This window comes from Sus scrofa, chromosome 15 (genome assembly GCF_054392235.1).
Source record: "Sus scrofa isolate SSC_HxYL_T2T_F1_AM1 chromosome 15, Sscrofa_HxYL_maternal_Yorkshire_Landrace_v2.0, whole genome shotgun sequence".
Lineage (NCBI taxonomy): Eukaryota > Metazoa > Chordata > Mammalia > Artiodactyla > Suidae > Sus > Sus scrofa.
The window spans coordinates 137790334-137803060 of NC_139397.1; the positions used below are offsets into that span (position 1 = coordinate 137790334).

Sequence of the window (12727 nt, forward strand, 5' to 3'; positions counted from 1 at the left end):
CTCTCTTCCTCTTGCTTTCGCAAGTGCAAGCAGAAAATACAAAATTGTCATTGTGCTATTCTCAGCAACCCTCTGCTACCCTTAACACGTTCTTTTGTCTTCGACTGCATTAAGACCATGTTATTAATATTTCAGGATTCTTAGAAAGGATCTCTCAAAATATAGTAGTGGTTTTTCATGCACACAGCCATTTTGCTGCCTACATTCGAAATGACCTTCTAAATTGATGGCTGAGTACATTTCTTTGCTCTGCGTGGTTTCACAGCCTTGCAGCATTTGGTGCATGAATGTGTAAGTACATCCCATATTTATTCACCACTTATTTGCATCTTCAAATCTTCACTACATCTTTCATTCTAAACAAAATCCCCATGAAACGCGTATTTGGTATCGCAAGCATTGACACGTGTTGTGAGAACTATTACACTGTAGTTTTGAATGGTAGTGACTTGGTATATAAGAAAGTCTGGAGAGGGCCGAAAGGTACACCCAAGGGATGCCCTCCTTCTGCCCCCTTGTTGGTGAGGGTTCACGAGACGGGGTGCAAGAGAAGGAATGCCTTGCTTGGCCTTTCATATATGCCATTGTGGGAAGATCAGTTCACATGTGCAGTGAAAAGCTTTGAATTCTTTTCCTTTAGCTTTGCCTTAATGAGTTCTTTCTGCTGACTTTAAAAAAAGCCGATAAATGAAGACAAAGAAAAACTCTTTGCTGTTTTTTCTTTTTTTTAAAATTGAAATATAGTGGACTTAACAATGTTGTGCTAGTTTCAGGTGTACAGCAAAGTGATTCTCTCTCTCACACACACACACACACACATATTCTTTTCCCTCATAGATTATTATTACACAGTATTGAGTACAGTTCCCTGTGCTATACAGTAGGTCCTTGTTGGTTATCCGTTTTATATATAGTAGTGTGTATATGTTAATCCCATACTCCTAATTTCTCCTCCCGTGCCTCCAGCCTTTTCCCCTTTGGTAATAAACAATCCTAAGTTTGTTTTCTATGTCTATGGATCTGTTTCTAGAAAAACTCTTCCTTCATTGGCTCACCCACTACTATAACAAAGCTGCATTTTAGGATAGTCTTCTGTAGAAGTTTCCTTGTGAAACACTTAAATATAATTATTTTGGTTAAAAAGAAAGGCAAAAAGATTCTTAAGGCAAGGTACTATCCTCAGGATTTCTTGATGTATGGATGGTTTCCATAAAGCAAAATGCCCAATTTTAGGAACTAACTAAGCTTACTCTCAAAAGAGATTATATATAGGTATTTGGTCATGTTTCTTGTTTTCAGAGAAATACGGAAAGATCATTAGTGCCAGATGGCTTTTAGAATCTATTTTTAAACTAATTTAGTTTGTAAAAATAATAATATCAATTGTGATATTTAAAGCAGTCATTGACCATTTATGGTGTTTAGACGCATTATTTCATTTAATCTTTACAATGATCCTGTGAGCTTGAGGCTTTATTACTATTCCCGTTTTGCAAATGAAGAAACTGAAGATTTTAAGTAACTTACCCAAGGTCACATTGGTAAGTGGGAGAGTCAGCATCTAACACCAGCTCAAGCTCTTCTAAATGTTTTTGTGTAGTTACAAAGGGTTTAGACTGCCTTTCAGCAAAAATGTGACAATGATACAATTGAATAGCGGGAAGAAGGTGTGATACCAATTTCCATTTATCCTCCAGTCCATGGGGCTACTGCCGTCATCAGCCACACCATCTGAGACCCACATTTCAGATCCCGGCCCTCCAAGCTGCCCTAACAGGGTAACTACTGGCCATGGGCGGCCCCTGAGCACTGATAATGTGACTGACCTGAATTGAGACAACTTGTAATTGTAAAATACATGTTGATTTCAAAGACTTGGTATGCAAAAAGGAGAACTATCCTACTAATAACTTTTATACTGATTACATATTGAAGCATCATTTTGGATATATCGATTTAAATAAAATACCGTTAAATTTTACCTTTTAAATTGTAGATTTTTTTTTTTTTTTTTGGTCTTTTTGCCTTTTCTAGGGCCGCTCCCATGGCATATGGAGGTTCCCAGGCTAGGGGTCGAATCAGAGCCACAGCCTCTCGGATCCAAGCCTCGTCTGCAACCTACCCCACAGCTCACGGCAACGCTGGATCCTCAACCCACTGAGCAAGGCCAGGGATCGAACCCGCAACCTCATGGTTCCTAGTCGGATTCGTTAACCACTGTGCCATGATGGGAACGCCTTAAATTTTAGATTTTTTTTAATGTGGCTACAAAAAGTCTTAAAATTATCTATGTAATTTACATTGTATTTCTACTGGGCAATGCTCTGATAGAGTTTGGACTATTAAGTCTCGTGTGTGTGTGTGTGTGTGTGTGTGTGTGTGTGTGTGTGTAGACACATGAAAGCAAGCACACAGGTACTCTTGCAAATGCTGGGAGCTAACAGTGGGGGGTGTGTGTGAATCATAATCATGCTAAAACCTTTATTCAAACTTACCCTGAATTACCCTGAGCCCACCTCCAAGAGGCTGATTCACTTCTATGTAGGCACTGCTATCAGGCAGCCAGCTAATTTGAAAAAACCTAATTTGTGCTAAAGTACTAACGAATAAACATTAATGTGTTAAAAATTACCTTCCTAGGTAACAAATTTGCATTTTAATTTAGAGCCTCCAGAAGGTCAAAGCAGAAATTCTAGCAGTAGCTCTCTTGGGGGAACTTGAGCCATTTATGCAAACGGGTCCCCAGGGAACATTTGGCTCTGGGAGGCCTGTGGGTCCCTCTAACCTCATCACGTGGGTATGACATTAGGCAACACTTCCAGGCGGGGACTATGAGGATTTCTATGGGGAATTCTGCCTTCTGTGTACCGGGTTTATAGTATTTTCAGTATGCTCAGGCGTTTATTTTAGAAATATCAAACTCAGGTAAGGACCATTATCAGATTAGTTTCTGATGAACTGTTCACTGGCTGGACTGACTATTGTACGACTAATGTAAGTGTAAATGATAGGAAAGGAGAACAATCTGTTAAAGAGGCTTCGGCTTTAAGGTTTTTGTAAAAGTGTGTACTCCTCGGCCATCGTTGGGAAAGCTGTGAACAGAGTAGGATGGAAAAACTAAGGCAGAGGGGTTTGGTCTTCTAACCCAGGCTGTGTAGCTTAACCTATAAATTGTGCTTATCTCATGCCTTTGAAATCTACAGGGTAAAGATGGACAGTTGTTACAAGGAGATGGGGCGCTGCTTTGGGATCACGTGACCCTGCTCCATTTGTAAATAAACAATGGCAAAAGTGCATTGTCCCAGGCATCTGCATTCCACAGCTGGTTTTCCTGATATGTTGGGGGAAAAAATGAAAATTGAGTTTCTAAAGGGATCTTAGAGATTATCAAATCCAGGGGTGGGCAAACATTTCTAGAAGGAACTAGACGGTAAATAATTTACTGGCTTTGCAGGCCAAGAAGAAAACCAAGGATATTTAGAAAGTACTTAGATAACAAGATAAAATTCTAATAAATGTCTACAAATTTTTGTTGTTGTTGTCTTTTGTCTTTTTAGAGTTGCACCCGTGGCATTTGGAGGTTCCCAGGCTAGGGGTCCAATTGGAGCTGTTGCTGCGGGCCTACACCAGAGCCACAGCAACCTCAGACCCGAGTCAAGTCGTGTCTGTGACCTACACCACAGGTCACAGCAACGCCGGATCCTTAACCCACTGAGCAAGGCCAGGGATCGAATGCCTGCAACCTCATGGTTCCTAGTCGGATTCGTTTCCACTGCGCCATGATGGGAACTCCTATACAAAAATTTTTATTGATGGAATTCAAAATATAGTAATAGCAACAACTAAGTGCTATTTACTACGGAGAAGACTGGAATTCCTATCTGGAGGAATAATATTTCACTTAATTGGGGTTTCAAGAAAGTGTTCCTTATTATCAAATTGATTGCAAATGTCATCTATAAAAATCACTCTTAGTTCTCAGACCATAAAAAAAACAGGTGTCAGGGCTGGAGGTCATATTTTGCTAACATTTAATCTCATCTGCTATACTCATTTTTGAGATGAATGACTTGCCCATCCTTCCTTCTAGAGCCAGCCAGGATCAAGTGCGGAATTCAAGGATCCTGAATCTCTGTTATCCGGCAGTGTCTCCCTGAGTTCCAAGCAGTTACTCATTCAGAGAAGTGATGAAACATAGAAATAAAGGAGAAGCGGTTAAGCAAGACAGCTTGAACAATAGTTCAGAAATAAAACAGAGCCCTAGTTCCTCCTCAAGGGATAGAAGTGACAATCTGATAGCCAGCTTGGAGTTCTGCAAGAACTAAGGCTTCCACCTAGGTGAAGAATGGTAACCACATCGAGAACCCAGACTGGTTAGAATCAGAAGGTTGATGATTAAGATTCTTGGAGCTCGATCCTCTGACCTCACCACCAACCAAATCAGACAAAAGACATACACCCTTCCGTCATCACTGCAAATGCTGCCTTTAAAAACCCTTCCCCGAAAACCAATTTAAATTTACTTATTATAGTATTGAGTCAAATTGGTTTTCCAGGAAGATGGTTGATGAAGTTTACTCTTTTGCTTCAATGGTAAAAAAGCAAGGTAGCCTGATTTGGGGGCTGATGTACTGATTAGATGAGATAATACATATGTGAGTGAAGCACAGTACTAGGTCTATATCAGCTACTCACTAAAAGGGTAACTTATTTCAGTGGGCTATAACAAGTTGCAAAAGTGCAGATAATCCATATACTTAAAAAATGGTAAATAAATAAAACTCAAGTTTTTGTTTTGATTTTCAATTGAATTGCATGTAATTTCAAAAACACTGCAAGAGAGTTCCCTGGTGGCCTAGAAGTTAATGATTCAGTATTGTCACTGTTGTGGCTCCAGTTTGATCTTTGGCCCAGGAACTTCCGCATGCCCTGGAGATGACCAAAAAACAAAACAAAAAAAAAGTACACTAGAATACAAGATGATTTACTCACTGTTTTATTTCCTTTGTTAACATGTTGTGAAAAACCCTGGATTGAATTCTGGCTCCTAGCACCTGCAGCTATTTTAGTGACCATAGACAAGATAGGTATCAGGTAAAATAATATTTTTTATTTTTAAAATATATAAACACATTATTAAAGTTAAGTAAATAATATATTAGGTTGGGTTTTGAGGTTTCTTTTATCCATGAATATTTTATGATCCCACCATCTCCTGCAGCAATCCACAATTCTGTCTTCCTCTCTAACCCCCCATATTCCTTCCATTGTTTCCATGCTTACCTTGGAGTTTGCTTTCATAAAAACAGACAAAGGGGAAAAAAAATGACAGAAAAATCTACACTGAAAATTGACTTGCTCTTTCAAGAACAGAATGCAGTATAATCCCATAAATAGGCAGGTAATTCTAAAATGTCAGATGGAGATGGTTTTCACCTAAGACGCAGTAAATCCTCTAGAAGCAAGTTCACATAAAACCTGCTAAATTTAAATTAACTCCATAAAAATTATTGAGCACAAGCAAAAAGAATGCAATGGAGAAATAACTTATTATTTTCCCTGCTTGCCTCCAGAACAGACAGTCTAATTATTTGAGGAGCTATCACTCTTTGGTGAGTTTGGAGGGCATCGGTTTGAACAGAAGAAGTTCCAAAGCAGACAAAGTTCAACTAAACACAGAAGAGAAGAAAATTAATTAGCAGATTCAGCATATTAACAAGGCATAATTCCATTGTCAGAAACTGCTTAAAAGAAGCCCTTCCTCTGTATAGATGTAAAGGGAGGTCCCCGTGGCTCAGTTGTTTAAGGATCCAGCATTGTCACAGCTGCGGCTCTGGTTACAGCTGTGGTGCCTGGGAACTTCTACATGCCAGGGGGACAGCCAAAAAAAAAAAAAATTATGCTGATGGAATAAAGGTTGCTAGCCCGAGTCTCTTGCTACATCAATTTGGGATTCTCTCTCGTGGGGGAGTTCTTAAGTGCTCCAATAAAGGCAATTAGGCTTCCAAATTTATTTATTTATTTATTTATTTGTCTTTTGTCTTTTTAGGGCCACACCGAAGTATATGGAGGTTCCCAGGCTAGGGGTCTAAGTGGAGCTGTTGCTGCAGGCCTATGCCACAGCCATAGCCAAGCCAGATCCTTAACCCACTGAGCATGGCCAGGGATCAAACCCCCACCCTCATGGTTCCTAGTTGGATTCGTTTCCACTGTGCCAAGACAGGAACTCCAAGGCTTCCAAATTTAGATGTGACCTGACCAATAGGACGAATGAAAATCTTCAGTATTTTTGGGGGGAGTGGTACACTCATGGCATATGAAGGTTCCCCGGCTAGGGGTTGTTGGGAGCTGTAGCTGCTGGGCACAGCCACAGTCACAGCCACACAAGATTCGAGCCCAGTCTGTGACCTACACCACAGCTCACAGCAATGCCAGATCCTTAACCTACTGAGCAAGGCCGGAGACCAAACCCACATCCTCATGGATCCTACCTGGGTTCGTTACCACTGAACCAGGAGGAGAACTCTGAGGCTTCAGTATTTTTTAAAGAGAAAAAATCTGCTCTGGTCTAAAGCCCAAAGAACTGACCTTATCAGTTGCTTATCAGAACTGACCACAGTGATGCTAGAAATTTTAATTTAGTTTGATCTTTATAATTTTCTTTAAGATAGGAGGTAATATAAATTTATAATGAATCACAATAGATCATTGCTAAAAACAAATGTTATTTCAATTTTATAAAGGATAACAATTTTAAAATAGAAGGCAGCACAGCAAACTCTAATATGTGTGTGTATTTCATTTTTAATATGTAGTTTGTTAAAGTTTCTTTATTTCTACCTCTAACCCTTGTACTTCGGACCCTGAAAATGTATTATATTAAAAAAAATTATGGATTTCAATATTGTCTTGAAAAACAAGTATTTTAAGGAAACAATCTAATCCCCAGAGTTCTACAAATTTTGTGGATATTTTTCCTTTTATTTTCTACTAAATTTCTCATATTGATGACCACGACTTTCTTTGGTAGAATTTGAGACTAAATACGGATATTTATCAATTTACTGATCCTATTGAAGATATAAATTTGAATAGGTTGAGAAGAACTTAACTGAATGACTTATAATAATATTTTTATGGCGATGAAAAATTTAAGCTTCTCTGCTTTTCTAGTATGTAAAAGTTTATATTAGGAAAGAAAACAAATAAGTTTGGAGTTCCCGTCGTGGCTCAGTGATTAACGAATCCGACTAGGAACCATGAGGTTGCAGGTTCGATCCCTGGCCTTGCTCAGTGGGTTAAGGATCCGCCGTTGCTGTGAGCTGTGGTGTAGGTCACAGACGCGGCTCGGATCCAGAGTGGCTGTGGCTCTGGGGTAGGCCGGCAGCTACAGCTCCGATTGGACCCCTAGACTGGAAACCTCCATATGCTGCGGGAGCGGCCCAAGAAATGGCAAAAAGACCAAAAAAACCCAAAAAAACAAAAAAAAACAAATAAGTTAAAAATCACAAAAGTTGCCAAATAAAGAAAATCAAGAAAAACAAATAGTTTAAGATAAGCTAAATATATAAAGTATTTAATCATGTTTTAAAAACACCTAATCCCTGCCTTGACTTGCATATGAAATTACTACAAATATATGAGAATACTTTTAAAAGATTTAAACAAGTGCTGCCATATAAACGATCCATCCTCACCTCTGAGAGTACATTAATCACAGGGATGGCGTGTGTCTCTGAAGCCATTAACCCTGAACTTGATTACCCCTGACATTTCAGAAAGGGACCAACATTTCAACGAGTTGAACTGCTATCCCTTCTTCACCCTTTGATATTTGGGGTACATAAAGACTAGAGGTTCATTATACATCCACTGATTTCAAATAAGATGTCAGCGCACTGAATAAAGGAAGCAGCTGTGTTTTCCTTTTCCACTGATCATACTACCCCCTCTGAATTTAATTACTTGAGTCTATGCGATTAACATCATTACGTAAAAAAAGTTCATCCACTAGCAGGTATGCATATCTATTCATTCATTAGGCCATTCATATTCTAGTAAACATTTATTAATAATGGTAATATACTTTATAATGATAGTAATAGCCACCATGATAAGTATTTATTGAGCACATGCTAAGCACTAAGAACCTGGAAAATGTGAAGCTGTTGCCTTCAGGAAGGGAGCTGACCTTTGCTCACATTCTCAATTTAAGGATGCTCTCCGGCAGAAGGACCTTTCCTATGTACCTAACCTAAGACTGCTTGTAGAAGGAAGTGAGTAGGAAGATGGCATCTTTAAGAAAAGGTGACCTCAGACTGGAAGATTCCTGAAGGAAAAAGAGTTTGGCCAAGAAGCTGGTTCTACCCAGAAGTAGATAAAACAAGACTTAGCAATTGCCAACCAGGAAGAGATCACGGTGGTGGGCACTGTGGGTATTTACCAAGCTGACTGAGTCAAGGCCCCTCTTTTTAGGGAGCTCATAGACCAGTCGGCAGTTCTCTCATTAACTCTGTGTGGATCCCGTACTTGCTGTTTCTCCATTTAAAAGTAAAGATTATAAAGCCTGGCAACAAATGAAATATGTTCTGAAGCCAGGGCCAGACCAAGAGAAACACGTGTTAAGTAATTATTTGATTAACTCTGGCAGCGTTGCGAGTCATTGTCATCCAAACGACTTTCCAGGCTGAGTGGCCACAAATCATGATTTATGTGGCTGAAATGACAACAGTAATAACTGCTCAGTGCCCCTCTTCTTTTTTGTTAGGTTGAAGGGGCTTGAGGCGTGAAGAAGAGGAAGAAGGAGAAGGAGGAGAAGGAGAAAAAGAAGAAAAGGAGAAGGGGCAGGGGGAGAAGAAGCGGCAGCTTTGAAAGGCTCACTGTTACAGTTATTAATGATACATTACAATTCTCTGCTGAGGTTTTATTTATTTGTTTATTTTTAAATTTTTTTTGTCTTTTTGCCATTTCTTGGGCTGCTCCCGTGGCATATGGAGATTCCCAGGCTAGGGGTCTAATCGGAGCCATAGCCACCTGCCTACACCAGAGCCACAGCAACGCGTGATCTGAGCCGAGTCTGCAACCTGCACCACAGCTCACGGCAACGCTGGATCGTTAATCCACTGAGCAAGGGCAGGGACCGAACCCGTAACCTCGTGGTTCCTAGTCGGACTCGTTAACCACTGCGCCACGACGGGAACTCCTGCTGAGGTTTTAGATCAGGAATCCCTTCACAGTTTTGTTTTTTGGGGCGGCGGGGGTGGGGGGGAGCTGAATATGGAAGTTCCTGAGCCAGGGATCAAATCCCAGCCAAAGCTGCAACCTACAGCAATGCCAGGTTCTTAATCCACTGTGCCACAGCAGGAACTCCAACTGTTTACTTTTTAAATACATTATACTGAAAATTTTTGGAGAGGATTTTAAAATTCCAAGTACTCATGATGAAAAGGGAATTTATTTTGAGCAGATATAATCGGATTAACCATTTGTTGTTGGTATTGCAGGTTGTTGGTTAACAATTTTATATAACTCTGCCAACATTTAATATTACATGTGTCTGACTCTTCCAACCCTGCTTAGGTTTGAGGAGAACAAAATAAAAATTCCCAAGGTGCTCCCTGAAGAGTCCTAGTCTAGACCAAGAGAAACTTACGGGGCGTGTGCACCTTCCAATGTCGATGTGCTGTAGGGCCTGTCTGAGCCATCAGAGCAAGAACCAGCCATCCAAACAAGATTTTGCTATTATATAAAACAATGTTAGTACCAACTCACACTCTCCCACTGACTTAGTTACCCTCCTGAAAGCCGTGGGGGTGGGGTGCAGTGGGTGGATTTGATCATGTATTTAATGCGTTTGCAACACATCAGGCTGACAGATCATTGTCCCAAGAAATCAGTTCCAAAGGCTAGCAGGAATACGCAGCATGACACAAGAGCCCATCCCTTGACAAGGATGACCTAGCATCTGGTTAAGGCTTACCTGTGGGCTTTCTAGTGGACTACCTGGACCGAAAGGAAGCAGGGGAGCTGTGCATTCACAGATCTGAACTCCATCACACTAGGACAATTTCTTTGCTCTCATCTCATCTCCTCTAGTCAAGAGCAAAGGGCAAGCCTCTAGATCACCCTTACAGTATGGCAGGTGGGGCTGGTAAGGGCTGGTCTCCAGAGCCTCTTTACAGTATGGCAGGTCAGGCTGGTCCCACCCCCAGGGGTTCTGGGAGGTTCTCTTGCTGAAAGCACTTTGGCAGCCTCGGCTTTCTCTGTCATCAGTCTGAATTCATGGGAAAGGGCAAGATGCCAAAAGTGCTTGCAGGTGAATTCTTTGTCCCTTTCAAGTGCATCTGACTTACACTGATGACTTATAAGGGTGTTTATCTTTTGTGGGGAAGGACTATCAGTTAGGTCAGTAAATCTTTTCCAGGTATAAATTATAAATCAGAAACAAGGATGCCAGGGGAACTATCAAGTCATACTCTGTTCCTGTGTATCTCATCCCAAATACCAAACCAAGCAATCATGATGGAAATTGATATTAAAGAAAACAAAAACAAGACCATGATGCTGACAAGTTCCCACAGTGTTAGGTCACGAAGGAAAGGTTTATAAAACGTAGACAGCGTGACAGCGAGAGGCGAACCATTTAAAGCCAGCAGGAGAACAAATCAAGCTTATTACCAAACACAAAAGAACTGAATTTCACTAACACAGCCTAAATTCATCTCAGATGTACAAAAATCTTTATTGATCCCAAACAAATTTCTGGACTAACCTTCAAAAATGATTATAAGCAGCATGGGAAATTGAAAACTTTCCCTTGGATTCTATTTATAAGATTGTAGCCAACCTGGATTTTGGAAACTGGTTTAATTTCTTTGCTAATTACTCTTCCTTTCTGTACATCACAAAGCCGTTGAAAATCCCTACAAATTCCTTGCAAACAGCTGTCAAAAGTATATCCGTTTTGGGTCCAGAAAGCTGAATCTATGAGAAGACCTGCATTTTATTTATTAGACCAGTAAAGTTTTTCCTAGCCCTGAGGCAGAGCCATTCTGAATGAAGTTCAGATTTGAAGGAGGAAAAAAAAAAAAAAGATGAAGTCATAAATCCTTCTCTCAGAAGAAAGAAAGAAAAAAAAATTTAAATTTGGCAGGTGGATGTTCATCTCCATGAACAAAACGAAGGTTTTTTTCCTCAAGGCTATGTCAAGGTTACCCTTGGTATGCCAGAAGCACAAGCAGGAATTCATTCCTGGCATATGTAGACGTGCAGGAAGGAAATTCAGAGGCCAGGCAGGCTTGGTGGGGGCTGGACCTGGTTCCACTCCCAACATTCCCCCAGTGAAGTTCTCTGGGCCTTTGTTTCCTCTGAGGACACCAGATTTTATAAAATCTCTTTTTAAATTTCTCAAGTCCTATGTCCATCCTCCTCCTGTGATCTGATAGACTCAATGATTCTGAAACAGCCAAAGATGTTTGAATAAATACTAAAGTCATTTACTATTTGATTTGAATGCTATTTACAGAGGGGTCCAGTACATTTACCTTCTCTCCCAGGCCTGGTGTGGGCTGAGCTGCAGACCTTAGATCTGAGCTTGGCCACTCAGCAGCCATGAGACCAGGAACAACGGGTTGAATTACGGACTTCTCTGAACAACTCCCTGCATTCAAGACATTCATAACTTCAAACTCTTTATTGAATGTTTTCTTACCTGTCTTTTTTTTTTTCTTTTTCTTTTCCTTTAGGGCCACACTCTGGGCATATGAAAGTTCCCGGGCTTGGGGCTGAGCTGGAGCTACAGCTGTCAGCCTACATCACAGCCACAGCAGTGCAGGATCCAAGCCACATCTACAACCTATGCTGCAGCTTGCAGGAATGAAGGATCCTTATCCCACTGAGCAAGGCCAGGGATCGAACCTGCATCTTCATGAATACCAGGAATCTGAGTCAGACTCTCAACTCTCTGAGCCACAATGAGAACTCCGTTTCTTACCTGTCTTAGCGGAAATTTCTGAGTGCTTCTCAGTATGTATTTTTTTTTTTTTTTCTTTTGGCCACTTAACTAAAACCAGAAAAGAGAAGGAAGAGATGTCTTTTCTAGACATTTTCAAGGCTCACTCACTCCACATATACTGTTGAGCACCTACATATGCCCAGTAGAGGGAGGGTTCACTGTCAGGGTCTGTGCTCTGGAAGTGCACATACTCTAGTGATGCAAATATAATTTACAGGAGAACAAAATGGTGAAATGAAAAAGACGAGGGGTGGGCATGTGGAAAAGGCTTAGAGCAGGTGCTTAGGGAAGGTCTTGAGCCCTGAACCTAAGAAAGGGCTGGCAAATGTGAAGATGTCTTTGGGAAAAGCATTCCAGAACAAAGAGAAAGTTGCAAAGGCCCTATGGTGAGAAGGTAGCAGAGGGCCAGGAAAAAAATTAGCTGTCTCTAGCAGAGCTTGAGAAGGAATGCCAAGACTGAGGTCAAAGAGGCCAGGGGGTACACGTTATAGGATGATGGGTTTAGAGCAGATGCTCAGTAGAGCAGTTGTGATTTGCTGGATATTTTTCAAAAGACCACTCTGGCCGGAGGTGGAACATGAGTGGGAGGAAGTACTAGTTGAAACAGGGTCACCAGTGAGAAGGCTGCTGAAGGAGACCAGGAAGAGTTGATGGTTCCCTGGACCAAGTTGGGGGTGGTGGAGCTGGGATCAGTGCTCGGGTTCCAAATAAATG

General features: G+C 40.9%; 1 protein-coding gene across 4 annotated transcripts in view; it reads right to left on the reverse strand.

The window, feature by feature from the left end:
• The window catches only part of EPHA4 (EPH receptor A4), a 151075-nt gene that overhangs the window by 88944 nt on the left and 49404 nt on the right, over positions 1 to 12727 (reverse strand).